Here is a 12691-nt window from a genome sequence, read left to right on the forward strand (position 1 = left end):
TCAGAGTTTCTAATTCAATAGGTCTGAGTGGGTCCTGATAATGTATATTTCTCACAAGTTTTCAGGTTGTGTTAATGCCATTAGTCTAGGAGCAAAGCTTTGAGAGCCACTGTTCTATAACATCACCCTGTTTTATTGTCTTCATGGTGTTTATCACAGTCTGAAATTATCTTGGTAATCTATTCAGTTGCTTTACTATGGTCTGATTTTCATACTTATTGGCTGCTCCTGGGAAAGGGGTATCTGTCTGTTATTCATTATAGTATCCCCAGTACCCAGAGCAGAGCCAAGTACATGGTAGATGCTCAATGAGTATTTGAATAAATGAATTAGTGAATGGGTGGGTGGGTGGATAGACAGACAGATGGAGGATGGATGGAGGATGGATGGATGATGGGTGGATGGGTGATGGAGGATGGATGGATGATGGATGGATGGATGATGAATGATGGATGGTGGATGATAGATGGATGGGTGAGTGATGTATGATTGTGAATGGATGGCTGATGGATGGAGGGAGGGGTGGTGAATGATGGATGATGGATAGACGGATGGATGGATGATGGATGATGGATGATGATGGATGGATAGATGGATGGATGGATAGATGGACAGATGGATGAATAAATGAATGGATGCTCACCTCAGCCTCTGGATTCCTGCTTCTGTACGTGCCATCTTTGTTCTACACCAAGTTGATCCACAGGTGAAAATAATCCCATCTTCAATTTCAAAATCCCACTGATAAAAAAGCAAGAATGTAGATGGGGCGCCTGGGTGGCGCAGTCGGTTAAGCGTCCGACTTCAGCCAGGTCACGATCTTGCGGTCTGTGAGTTCGAGCCCCGCGTCGGGCTCTGGGCTGATGGCTCGGAGCCTGTTTCCGATTCTGTGTCTCCCTCTCTCTCTGACCCTCCCCCACTCATGCTCTGTCTCTCTCTGTCCCAAAAATAAATAAAAAAAAAAAAAAAAAGCAAGAATGTAGAACATTTTGCCGAAGATGTTGGAAGGCCATGGCCAGGAGACACATAATACAAAACAGCAAGTGAGTAAAACAGCACTTAGGCATGGCTGCTTTTAAAAGTCACTGGAGCTATCCTATCACCTTAAATGGTCCCCAGACAAAAACCATCTTGAAGGCTTCTCTCTCCATACCTCCTCCTCAGTGTCCTCCTCCTCCTTGCTCTTTTCCTCCTCAAATTTCTAAAAAATAATCTTTCTCATTTTCCCATATAGAGCAGCTTGACCATAATTTTTTCATTGCTTGAAGACCCCAAGCACACCAGTACACCTCATCTGTCTTTAAAAATTCCTGCATCGGGGCGCCTGGGTGGCTCAGTCGGTTAAGCGTCCGACTTCAGCTCAGGTCACCATCTCGCGGTCCATGGGTTCAAGCCCCGCATCGGGCTCTGGGCTGATGGCTCGGAGCCTGGAGCCTGCTTCCGATTCTGTGTCTCCCTCTCTCTCTGCCCCTCTCCCGTTCATGCTCTGTCTCTCTCTGTCTCAAAAATAAACGTTAAAAAAAAAATTAAAAATTCCTGCATCTTTGGGGCACCTGGGTGGCTCGGTCCGTTGAGCGTCCCACTGCAGCTCAGGTCATGATCTTGCAGTTTGTGAGTTCAAACCCCGCACTTGGCTTGCTGCTCTCAGGGCATAGTCTGCTTCGGATCTTCTGTCCCCATCGCCTCTGTCTGTACCCCGCTTGCGCTCTCTCTCTCTCTCTCTCTCTCTCAAAAATAAATAAAACATTTTTTAAAAATCCCTGCATCTTGGAGACTCTTTCCTCTTTTCTAATATTCATATAGTCCCTCGTATCACTTCACCATGTGTGTCTGTCTCCTTGGCTAAAGAGGCAAGAGATTTAGACAGAGAATCCAAGTTCAAATTTAGTCTCTTTTCTGACAAGCTGTGTGAACCATGAACTTGGTCAAATTGTTGCCCTCTCGGAGCTTCAGTTTCCTGATGCACTCGGGAAAAATGCTGACTGTTCAACAGTACTTATAATCAGTGGCATTACAATATTCACCAAAAAAGCCTTCCAAACTATACAGCACATGAACATTACCTATTATCACTACCCCTAGTTTATAATTCCTTTGGGAGTGAGGCTCATACTTTATGTGTGTTTTCATCCACCCCTCCAATGCCTCACACATTGAAAACGCTTCATAAATGCCTTAAGAGGTAAATAAGCCTTTGGATAGCACACTAATGAACATTTAAAGAGGGAGTAAAACATCACCTTTTAAAACCTTCTCCTTCTCCCTCCCATGGTGAACTTTGCTCTGATTTGATTTTTCTCTGTTCTAGAAGCTCCACCCTGGCCCGTAGGCAGAAATTAGTCTGTGTGCAGTGAGATGACTGCCTCCTGATGGCACAGCCCAGATGACCAAACAATGAAGTGTTAGAAGGCCCTGGTGAAACATTAAGATCTCAAGACTTTTTGATGCATTCAACAAGCTAATCCAGTGCCTCTTTGTTCAGAGAGGTTGGTATTTGCTGCTCTTCTGAAATTGTTGTCCCTAGTCACTTGGAGACCCCAGAAAAGGGGCTTCCTCTCAGAATAATCTGGTCACCCACATCCCTGCAGATGCCCCTCTCTCATCATGGGCAGGGGCCATCACCACCCCGACCACTCTCACGTCTAGGCTCAAATATTGCCTTGGGACTATTTCATTTTTATTTTTATTTTATTATTATTATTTTTTAGGGATTATTGAATCTTAAGAGACACAGACGTACCTGGCAGTGGAGCTGTCACAATCTGTAACAAAAAGGCCCTACATGATGAGCTGTTTGCCTGTTGGGGGAAGGAAGAATCAAATAGGACTAAAGCCAATTCCCACCCAGGAATAGACCTCAGGCAGCACCGATGCCTGGACCTGCTGAGTGAGCTATGTCTAGAAAATTCACCTCTGGATCTCCCAGGTTCACAGCCATCACTCAGAAGGGCACTACAGCTGCACTTTACTGGTTTGTTGGCAGAGTGTCCAGAATAATCAGGGGGTTGGGGAGCACACCTGGAGACTATAATGACTCTTATGAGAATGGCAAAGGTTACCTTCTCTCGGCCAGCAGTAGCAACAGCAAAAACTGAGCATCTCCTTAGAAAATTTTGGGGAGCCCTACAAGACTAAATGTCTCTGGGAGTCCTCTGTGCTGTCTCATGCTTTCTATAGCTGGATTCTCTCTCTGGAACTTAAATCTTGAACAGAGGTACAAAGTAACTTTTAAAAATATAGGGGTTCATCCCATCTCTCAGGGACTCTGCTTCCTACCCTCAGGAGCTGCCTTGATTTCCACACCTGTTCTCCAGCCCCCATACGCTCTGAGGCTCTGAGGCTCTGAAGTCTCTGAGAACCTTCATCTTATGAGGGTGAGCCTCACTTAGTTGCTGAATCTTGTAATATGATCCTTGAGGAAAGCAGGACCATATTCTCTGAATTCTCCTCTTGGTTTCCCTATATACAGATAATGTAAACATTCAGCAAAGAGGCTGGACACATTCGCCTCAAATGATGAGGTACTGAACCACTTCCCCTTTCCTTCTGAAGCAGATATGCACCAAGAGGAGAATATACACTCTTTGTCCCAGATCTCCCAGGGCAGGAAAGAAGTTGATGGTAGAGCTTCAAACTCAGTGATCTTTGCTTGCCTTGTGAACTTCAGTGCCACTGTTAACTGTTCACACAGTGAGCAGGAAAAGTGGCTCTCAGAAGTAGAACCATTTTCCACAAGTAACTCATAGTCTTTCACTACCCCAGAAGGAGTAGAATTGACCCTATGTCATTGGGATGTATCATACCAAGAATCCCTGGAGGATGAGAAATGCAATTCTCACCAACAATTTGGGGTAAGTATTGTTGCCTGAAGTTCTTTCTGTCCTCCCCAAAGAGCGTCACAAAATCCATTTGACTGGGTTTAATTTAACATATGTGGAAGCACATCTGCCCAACTCCCCAGCTCCATACTTCTCTTGTCCTGGCAGAGAGCCTACAGCTTCCTTAATGAACTGAGTAGGAGTCTGACCTTTCCCCCAGCAGAGAGCCTTCCTCTAAGAAGGCCAAGGAGTTCCCAAAGCATTCTTCCTGACATGTTCCCTTAGGGCACTATGTCAGTCAGACAAGGGAACTGATGTAAAAAACAACCCATTTCAGTGACATCAGGATACAAGACAGGTCAGTTAGAATCATGGATATTTCTCCTCTGGGCAGTCATTCAGAGACCCAGGTTCTTTCCCTCTTGTGGCTCCACCCTCCTCTCAGTGCTTGGAGTTCTCTCCATGTATCCAGTGGATGGTGAAAAGGAGAGAAAGTTGAGAACTGCATAGGAAATTTTGCAAACCATGCTGGGAATTGGTCTATATTGCCCACATTCCATTGGTCAGAACTCAATCACATGATCTCACCTAATTTCAAGGGAGTCTGGGAAATGTAGTCAAGCTCCATGCCCAGGAGGTAAAGGAATGCCACTGACCCTAAACATTTGTGTTGTCATGGAGTAGGGTCTGCCTCCCCTGGGCTCTGAGCATCTCAAAAGCAGGATCTATATTTGCCTCTCTGATTCATGACCCTCCAGGCTCTTGCAGGCATTTGATTTGTAATCTCAGTCCTGTTGTGTTTTCAAGTCTTCAATTGCTCATTCCCTCAATCATTCAGTCAGTCAGTCAGCAGTTGTTTGCAGGACAGTGGGGATGAAAACAAGAGATGGCTCTGTCCTCAGACAGCTCATAGCTTGTAGCAAAAGACAGACAAATACAGAAACACATCACTGAAAATGTAGGATGTGCTATGGACCCCAGATTTTTAAGTTTGCATAGATACCATCAGCGTTTACCCACATCCCCTCGGCACTCGCCACTCCTGTGCAAGGCGATGGCTTCCTAGTGCAAGTACCTGCATCCCTCCCTTGAGTATCCCCTGTGTGCAGGCTAGAAGTGCTGGAGAATAAATGTCCCCAGGAATAGCCTTCAAGCAACAACTCACCAAAGTTAGCGCAAAAACACCCCGGCTCCCTCAGCCCTCGGCAGGGCATAACCATGCTGTATGTTCTAAACTGCCCATGAGGAGTTCCCAGTGGCCAATGGCAGTAACCTGCTCAATAAGACAGCCTATGCATTCCCTTCCCTGTCCAACCTTCCTGGTTGCCTCTTCAGATCCCCTCCCAGAAAAACTACTCCCATGCATATCTTTGTCTGCTTCTGGGGGAGCCCAATCTAGAACATGCACCAACAAATAAATGAGGTGCACAGCCCCTTTACAGGTCTTCAGAGTCTGTTAACCTCAAATGAAAATTTACTGTTGACTAGCCTGTAATGGATCAGGGGATATGTCTAAACAATTCACTAGTTTTTCTTTAAAACAATCATAAAAATCAGGCTCAAACTAATGAAATATAATAACATTATATTAAATATATTAATATAAAACAATAAGCATAATCATGAAAATGCTGCCCAAGCAAGCACAGAGGGCACATGTTCCAGCAGGTGGGGCTGCTGGTGTTGTCTCCCTGTGGTCTCCCCGCACATTAAGTCAGTTCATTTAGTCCCTCATAGGGAGGCAGGGCCCCACAGCTGCAGTGACCTTCCCTTCAACTAACTCCATGGCTGTCTCTTCTTGAAAGAAGGAAGGTCTATGAAAATCATGCAGTAGATCAGGACTCTAGAATCTTCTACACGTTATTTCATCAGTTCCTCCAAACTGACCTTTGAGGAAGGCAGTATCATCTACCTCTCCTGTGGGGTAACAGGGGCTCAAGGGAATCAGGTAGCCTGTCCCATATCACAGGGCCCACATCCACATGACTTGAAACCCACACTACTACCTTCCCCCTTAGAGTGTGAGTGTGTGTGTGTGTGTGTGTGTGTGTGTGTGTGTATTTCCTGCATCTAGAGACTGGGATACGAGTGTTAATACTCAACCTCGGGTCTTGGAGGAGCCACAGTAGGAATGGTCATTCAGCCTTCAGGTTGCTGCTTCCCTTTGATCTGGAAGCTTCCCAGAAAAGAATCAAGGCAGAGTAGGCAGTGGGATAGCAGGACAAGAATTTGGAGCAGAAGAAACAAAGGGAAAAAATTTTTTTAATCATGAGCAAGGGCTCAGGAGACTGGTAGTACCCATGGGCAATTTAAAGGAGGTATTTTTAAAGAATCGGATAGAAGCTTTGCACTAATAGTTTGCACAGACAGAGAAAACAAAATCTCTTTGTGTAATCTCATCATGTGGTCACAGGTAGGTGAAGCCAAAAATCTAGGGCTCCTACCTTTTTGGGCGACAAAAGGACTAAGTGGCAACATTCATAAAGGGCCAGCACGAGGCCTGGCTGGCTCTCAGGAAGTGGCTCAAAAAATGTTTGTCACTCCTCACACCTTTCCCCAGTTCTAGCTAATTAGAAGGTCCCCAGCCTGATTTTTCATTGCTAATGTTTGCCTTCCAGGATCCCATACTGCCTGCTTCTATCAAGAAGCTAAACCAATATTTCCAACCCATCAACACTTAAACACGAGGCCAATTTGTCCAATACACTGTCTATTTATTTTCCAGGCTGCAATCTTTATGATGCATATTCCTGAGGCAGTTAATTTGCTCTTGAATACATCTCTTTGTGTATTGGTTACCCATTTCATTAGCTGCGATATTGAGACTGGCTGGGACATGTGGGGGATTTTTCACTGAGTGAAAGAAGGTTTTTAATAAGCCCCATCATCGCTGGCTTTATGGTGCCATTTGATGAGCAACAAATGTATTCATTTGGCAGCTGCATTCCTTAATCAGGTATTCACTGGGTAACAGCATATATAAATATGGAGAAACACAGAATTTAGGGAGCTGAGTGCAATCATTTTCCACAGGGATTGGAGCATTGTCTGTATTCACCATCAGTTTTCAGGCAAGAGCCTCTCCTTGTGGTGCATGGAATTCTGTCTTTAAGCACACCGTGCCCAGATCTAACTCATGGCCACCTATCAAGAGCACTCTTCCTCCGAGGCGCCAGATCCTCCAGGGGATGCTTGTCCCCTCTCCCACATCAAGTAAGTCCCCAGCATTTTGGCTTCTTTGACCGATGATACCAAACCTTCCCTGTGGCTCTCACTTTATTTGTTCTCAAAATGTCTCCAGATTTAAGTTATTGAAGTGTATTAGCTTTTTTTTTAAACAGGTTTACTGAAGTATAAATGACAAATTAAAATTGTATGTATTTAAGGTGTACAACTTGATGTTTTGATATACAGATACCTTGTGAAACGACCACCACAGTCAAGCTGATTCACATGTCCATCACTTCACAGGGTTACCATTTTCTTCTTCTTGGTGTGTGGTGAGCCCACTTAAGATCTACTTAACAAACTTCAAGTACACAATATAGTGAGTCATACTATTGTACGTTAGATCTCCAGAACTTACTCATCCTGCATAACTGAAACTTTGTACCCCTTTACCAACATCTCCCCATTTCCCTCTGCCCCCACCCTCGGCAACCTTCATTCTACTTTTTACTTCTATGAATTTGGCTGTTTTATATTCCATATAGAAATGAGATCATACAATATTTGTCTTTCTCTGTCTTGCTTATTTCACTTAACATAATATCCTCCAGGTTCATCCATGTTGTCAAAAATGGCAGGATTTCCTTCTTTTTTAAGGCTGAATAATATTGCTATATATTACACCTTTTTCCATTCATCCTTTGACAGACATCAGGTTGTTTCATTATCTTGGCTCTTGTGAATAATAAAGCAATGAACCTGGGAGTGTAGATATCTCTTCAAGATCCTGATTTCAGTTCCTTTGGATATATACTCAGAAGTGGGATTGCTGGATTGTATGAAATTTTAAAATAAATGAGGAACCTCCATACTGTTTTCCACAGTGGCTGCACCAATTTACATTCCCACCAACAGTATACCAAGGTTCCCTTTTTTTCCACATCCTTGTCAGCACTTGTTATTTCTTATCTTTTTGATAATAGCCATGCTCGTCGGTGTGAGGTATGTTTCTAGGAATTTCTTTTGTTCTCCTTGGGCCTGGGACAGAGGCCATTCCCTGAAGACAGTGAGACTGAGGAGGGTGAAGATCAGTGTGTGTATATGCATGTGTATATACACACGTGTGTGTGTTAGGTGCCCCCACTGATAAGGAACGTGTAACATGCTCAGCTAGTGTGTCAGGTTAGGAACCCTGCCTGATTACTGCTGCTGTGTCCATGACACCGGGAGCAGGGCCTGGCACATCTCTGGCACATTCTCAAAATAAGGAAAGGACTCATCAATTAAGGACCTGTTCTCTGTCCAGTTACTTCTAGACTATAAGTGAAAACTCCCAGATGTGCCAACAGAAGATGGCTTAGCAACAGACTTCCCTCCCCCTACTCCAGCCAACAGTGGCCTTTCTGAGACAACACCTCCACTCTCTGAACCCTGAGGGAAGAAGAGGGGCAAAAAAAGGAGAATGGCAAAGGAAAAATGAGCAGATGGAAGAAACCTACCTACGTTGCTGGCAGCCATGAATAAGGAAAATTAATCTCAGTGTGGAAAGGGGAATGTTTGCAAGGACTTGTCCAGGATTATAATAAAAGGGGGGATTGCAGTAAATGTTGTAGAAATAACACAGATTTTTCTCTTGTATTTTGAACTCCCTGAACTTCTCTTTATAAATGCAGTGTAAAAACAGGCCCTGAATCATGGACAGGCAGGCTAGGATTTCTAACATGTAGGGAGCGGGAGGCCCAAGGCCATGACCAAAGGGATATGCTGGGCTCAGGTGTGGACAGTCTTGTTCAGATGGCAGGGCACCTGGACCAGAGTGCAGGCAACAGTGACATCACAGCAGCCCTGTGTTTCTAGTGTGTGGTCTTTGCTTAAAGGAGCAGAAAGATAGGAATCAGGAAGTATCTACACAGAGTGATAGACTAATAGCCCATCTCTTCCAAGGAGACCTCCCTGACTTTTTCCACTACACCTTTCTCCAGGAGCAAGTGCCCCCATCAGCCTCCATATGTCCTACACTTAGCTCTACTTTACAAAGGACAGCTTTCCAAAGGACACCTCAACCACTGAGACCTCCTTATTGGCAAGAACCACATCTCACAAGACATGCAAAATAAAACGGAAAGGGAAGAGCCTGCCATTCAGGTTTTCTGTTTGGGGAAGAAAAAAATATCACTCTGGAACCAAAGACAGACTAAAGTTTTGCTACTCAAAGTTGTGCTATTCCAAAGCCCAGCAGCATGGGCACTGCCTGGAGCTGTTACAAAGGCAGCATCCCGGGCTCCATCCAGAGTCTGCATATTAACAAATCCCCAGGCGACTTATTTGTTCATTATAATTTGAGAAGCAATGGGCTAAAGAGTTGAAATTGGAATTTTGGGACTCTAAATCATTACCTCTCCAAACACCCACATTTCCATGTTGCTTTGAAAGTCGTGCTGATATATGATATATTTCTCTGATGTAATTTCTCCTTGTGCTCCCCCTGAATTGACTTCAACAGGGAGGAAGAGAATATTATGAAAGAAAAGGGAAGTCATTAATAGAGTGCCTACTCTAAGCCAATCACAATGTTGGCAGCTGTCACATGCATTCTCTTAGTAAGTCACCACAGCAAGCACTGAAATCATAAGAATAATGGGTACCATTTTCCTAATGGAGTGAACTTGAGAATGGATGAGTTAACTTTACCAAGTTCACACAATTTGGACTTGTTTTGCTGCAAGAAGCAGGGATCTCATGCTAACTCAAGCAAAGAGGGGTTACTATAAAGAAAGTAGATGACCCAACATTTTGGGATAGGAAACACAACAAAACGAATCTTATGGACAACAGTATCTCTTTTTTTCTTGGGAATCCATCTGGCCCTTGAGATGGGAGATTCTTGTGTAAATGACTTACTGAAGGGGCTTTCAGGAGAAAGAGAGAGAAGGAAGCAGGACAAGGAAGTGGAAAAAAGAGAGCTAAGCAAGGTGGAAACCAGCTTGGGTGGAAACCAAGCTTCAGCCTGATCTCACAGGGAGCTCAAGAGCATGAATGGAAACACAAAGTTGGTTCCCTCTTGAATAAACGAAGCTGGCTTTTTGTACCCCATGTAAGTCAGTCATTGGCAGCTGGTGGCTGAGGGTGGGGAACTAACCAACGTGGCCGGGAAGTCATTAAGTCAAGGGTTTCTCTGGAGAAGGACCAACTATAAGGCATTAGCAGCCAACACTCACAGGATCTTGAGGGATTGAGGGATGGGGTGCCTGCCCAATGAAGGGGAGAAGCACCAACTGTGTGTGTGTGTGTGTGTGTGTGTGTGTGTGTGTGTCTTGGGGACAATCTCTACCCTAGTACAAGGGATCTCTGTATCTCTCTGTGCCCTGTTCCATTCTCTCCATCTCTGAACGCAGTCCTCCATTTGCCCACACCTGTCCTCCAGAGCCTTCTAACCCCGGAGTGCACATGACCCAAAAGGACCCTTCCAGCCCAACAACACCTTTTGACTAAAGGTTTCAGCTCCCATGGTCACTGCTCAAGCATCTTAGCCAAATGTCTGAGAATGAAATCTGATTGGGCATCCAAATCATGGGTCTCAGCCAACAGATGGGGTGTCCTTAAGTCACATGTCCACCCCAGTCCAATCAGCTGAGCCTGGCATGACACAAGGGAATGTGATGAAGAGAAGTACAGGATGAGCCCATTCTTCTCAGAAAAGGTTTAGACGAAACAGGCAGTGGTGGAAATTTCTACTGCCCCTTAGCTGGAATCCAAGTTCACATTTCTCTGATTCCAAAGTTTATAGTCCTGCCACTTGACTTCCTTTTCGTAGTGTAGCTGTTCAGAACAAAACTCCACAGGGCTTCAAAGCCAAGCTCTACGACTTGCTAATCATGAAGTCTCAGGTGAGTTATAGGACTTCCTTGTGTCTCCATTTCCTCATCTAGGAGGTAATAACAGTACCTGCCTCATAAGGTTGTTAGGAGGATTAAATGAGTTAATATTTGTAAAGTGCTTAGAATAATGTCTGGCACATTGTAAGCATGATAGAAGTGGTGGTTAAGTAAATGAATATAATAAATGAAATTTTCAACCTCCTAGAAGGAGGGAGAAGTTGCTGAACAGGAATGGCCCTAGAGGGCAGAAGGGGGCCAGCACTCCAGAGACTGTTGGCACACTGACCTGTCCAGGATAGAGCGCTGGGAGACGGACAGGAGTGTCACCATCGTGTCTGAGGCAGGAAAGACTTTGCTGTCCCCTTTTCCAGGAAATCAGTGCCATGGCTTGGGGCAGGGTGACATGTCAAAGCTCACAAAGACCTGGTGACAATAATGACCGAGATTTCCAGTGTTCTGCTCTAGACCCTAGAGCTGCTCGTTCCAGGTTGAATTTGTCCTCCCTCCAAAAGTCATAGGCTGACATCCTAACCTCCTCCCACCTTCAAATGTGACCTTATTTGGAGATAGGATCTTTACAGAAGTAATTCAGTTAAGATGAAGTCTTTCGAGTGGGTCTCAACCCAGTAAGACTGGTATTTTTTTTAAGAGGGGGGATGTCTGGACACAGGCAGGCACAGGGGGAAGACAATATGAAGAGCCACGGGGAGAAGGCAGCCACCTACCTGCCAAAGGAGAGAGACCCGGAACAGGTGCTGCCTTACAGCCTCAGATGGAACCAGCACCATCAACGCCTTGATCTCAGACTTCCAGCCCCCAGAGCTGTGCGATGCGCTGCTGGTTAAGCCATCCGGTCTGTGGTAGCCCCAGCAAACTAATCCGGTGTCCTCGTCCGCACCAGACACACACTAGGCACTTCACAGGCCTCAGCTCAGTTCATCCTCTTACCCATCCTGTGAGGTAGGGTTTGTACTGTCCTGCTTCAGGGGTGAGGAAACTGCAGCACAGAGCAGGTGAGCACTCTGCAATCACGCGGTTAGTGAAAGGCAGAGCAGCACCTTAAACTCCTGTCAGCCGCAACAATGCCTGGCACACAGGAGGCCCTCGCCCTGTTTTTGCGGAGTCTTGAGACACTGTCATTAGACCAAAGGCCAAGCTGACAACCAATCCTACGAAGCGCTGAGGAGTCAGAACTGTCCCCGCTCTGGGAAAGATCAGGTAAGAAGCCAGAACCCAGGGAGAAGCAGGTCTTGCCCAAACCCCTCACGTCTCAGGCTCCAGGAGGTCCAGGAGGGCTGCGCAGCACAACCTCTTCAGCGCTTCCTCCTTCGCGGTTCCCGCACCATCCTCCAGAGCCATCCTCTGTTGAACTACCCCTTTGTTTCCCATCTCTGTGCAGGAGCTCGTGCTTCCTTCCTGAGAACCAGAGAACTGCTCTTAATTATCCCCCTGAAGGAGAAGGCCACGTTTGAGGCTGGCTGTATTCCTGGCAGAAAAGTGCCTGCATCACACTAAAATAAACTCACTGACAACCCACTCTGGGCTTTCCTATCTGAGGCATAGAATAGACAATGCCATCCCTTTGCATGAGAAATGAGAAATCCACCAACAAAAGAGGCCCAGCAGAGCTAAGTCAGAGAAGAAAGGAGAGGTGGCCTCAGACACAACACACATTGCTTTGTCTCCTAAATTACTTCTTTTAATGTATCTATGCTGAGTTTTTCTGACTATGGGGCAGACAGTTAATTTGTAGGAAATTGGGAGAACACAATAAAAGCACAAAGAAGAAAAGTTAAATCATCTACAACCCCAGCTCTCAAAGATAAC

At 45.3% G+C, this 12691-nt stretch overlaps 1 long non-coding RNA gene across 3 annotated transcripts in view; it reads right to left on the bottom strand.

Moving 5' to 3' along the window:
• Positions 1-151: 151 nt before the first annotated feature.
• LOC131485790 (uncharacterized) overlaps positions 152-12691 on the bottom strand; it is a 136651-nt gene continuing 124111 nt past the window's right edge. For all 3 annotated transcript variants that reach the window (XR_009249017.1, XR_009249016.1, XR_009249015.1), the window contains one exon: positions 152-741. This is a non-coding gene — a long non-coding RNA (uncharacterized LOC131485790). The remainder of the gene's footprint in view (positions 742-12691) is intronic.

This window comes from Neofelis nebulosa, chromosome 9, assembly GCF_028018385.1.
Source record: "Neofelis nebulosa isolate mNeoNeb1 chromosome 9, mNeoNeb1.pri, whole genome shotgun sequence".
Classification (NCBI taxonomy): domain Eukaryota; kingdom Metazoa; phylum Chordata; class Mammalia; order Carnivora; family Felidae; genus Neofelis; species Neofelis nebulosa.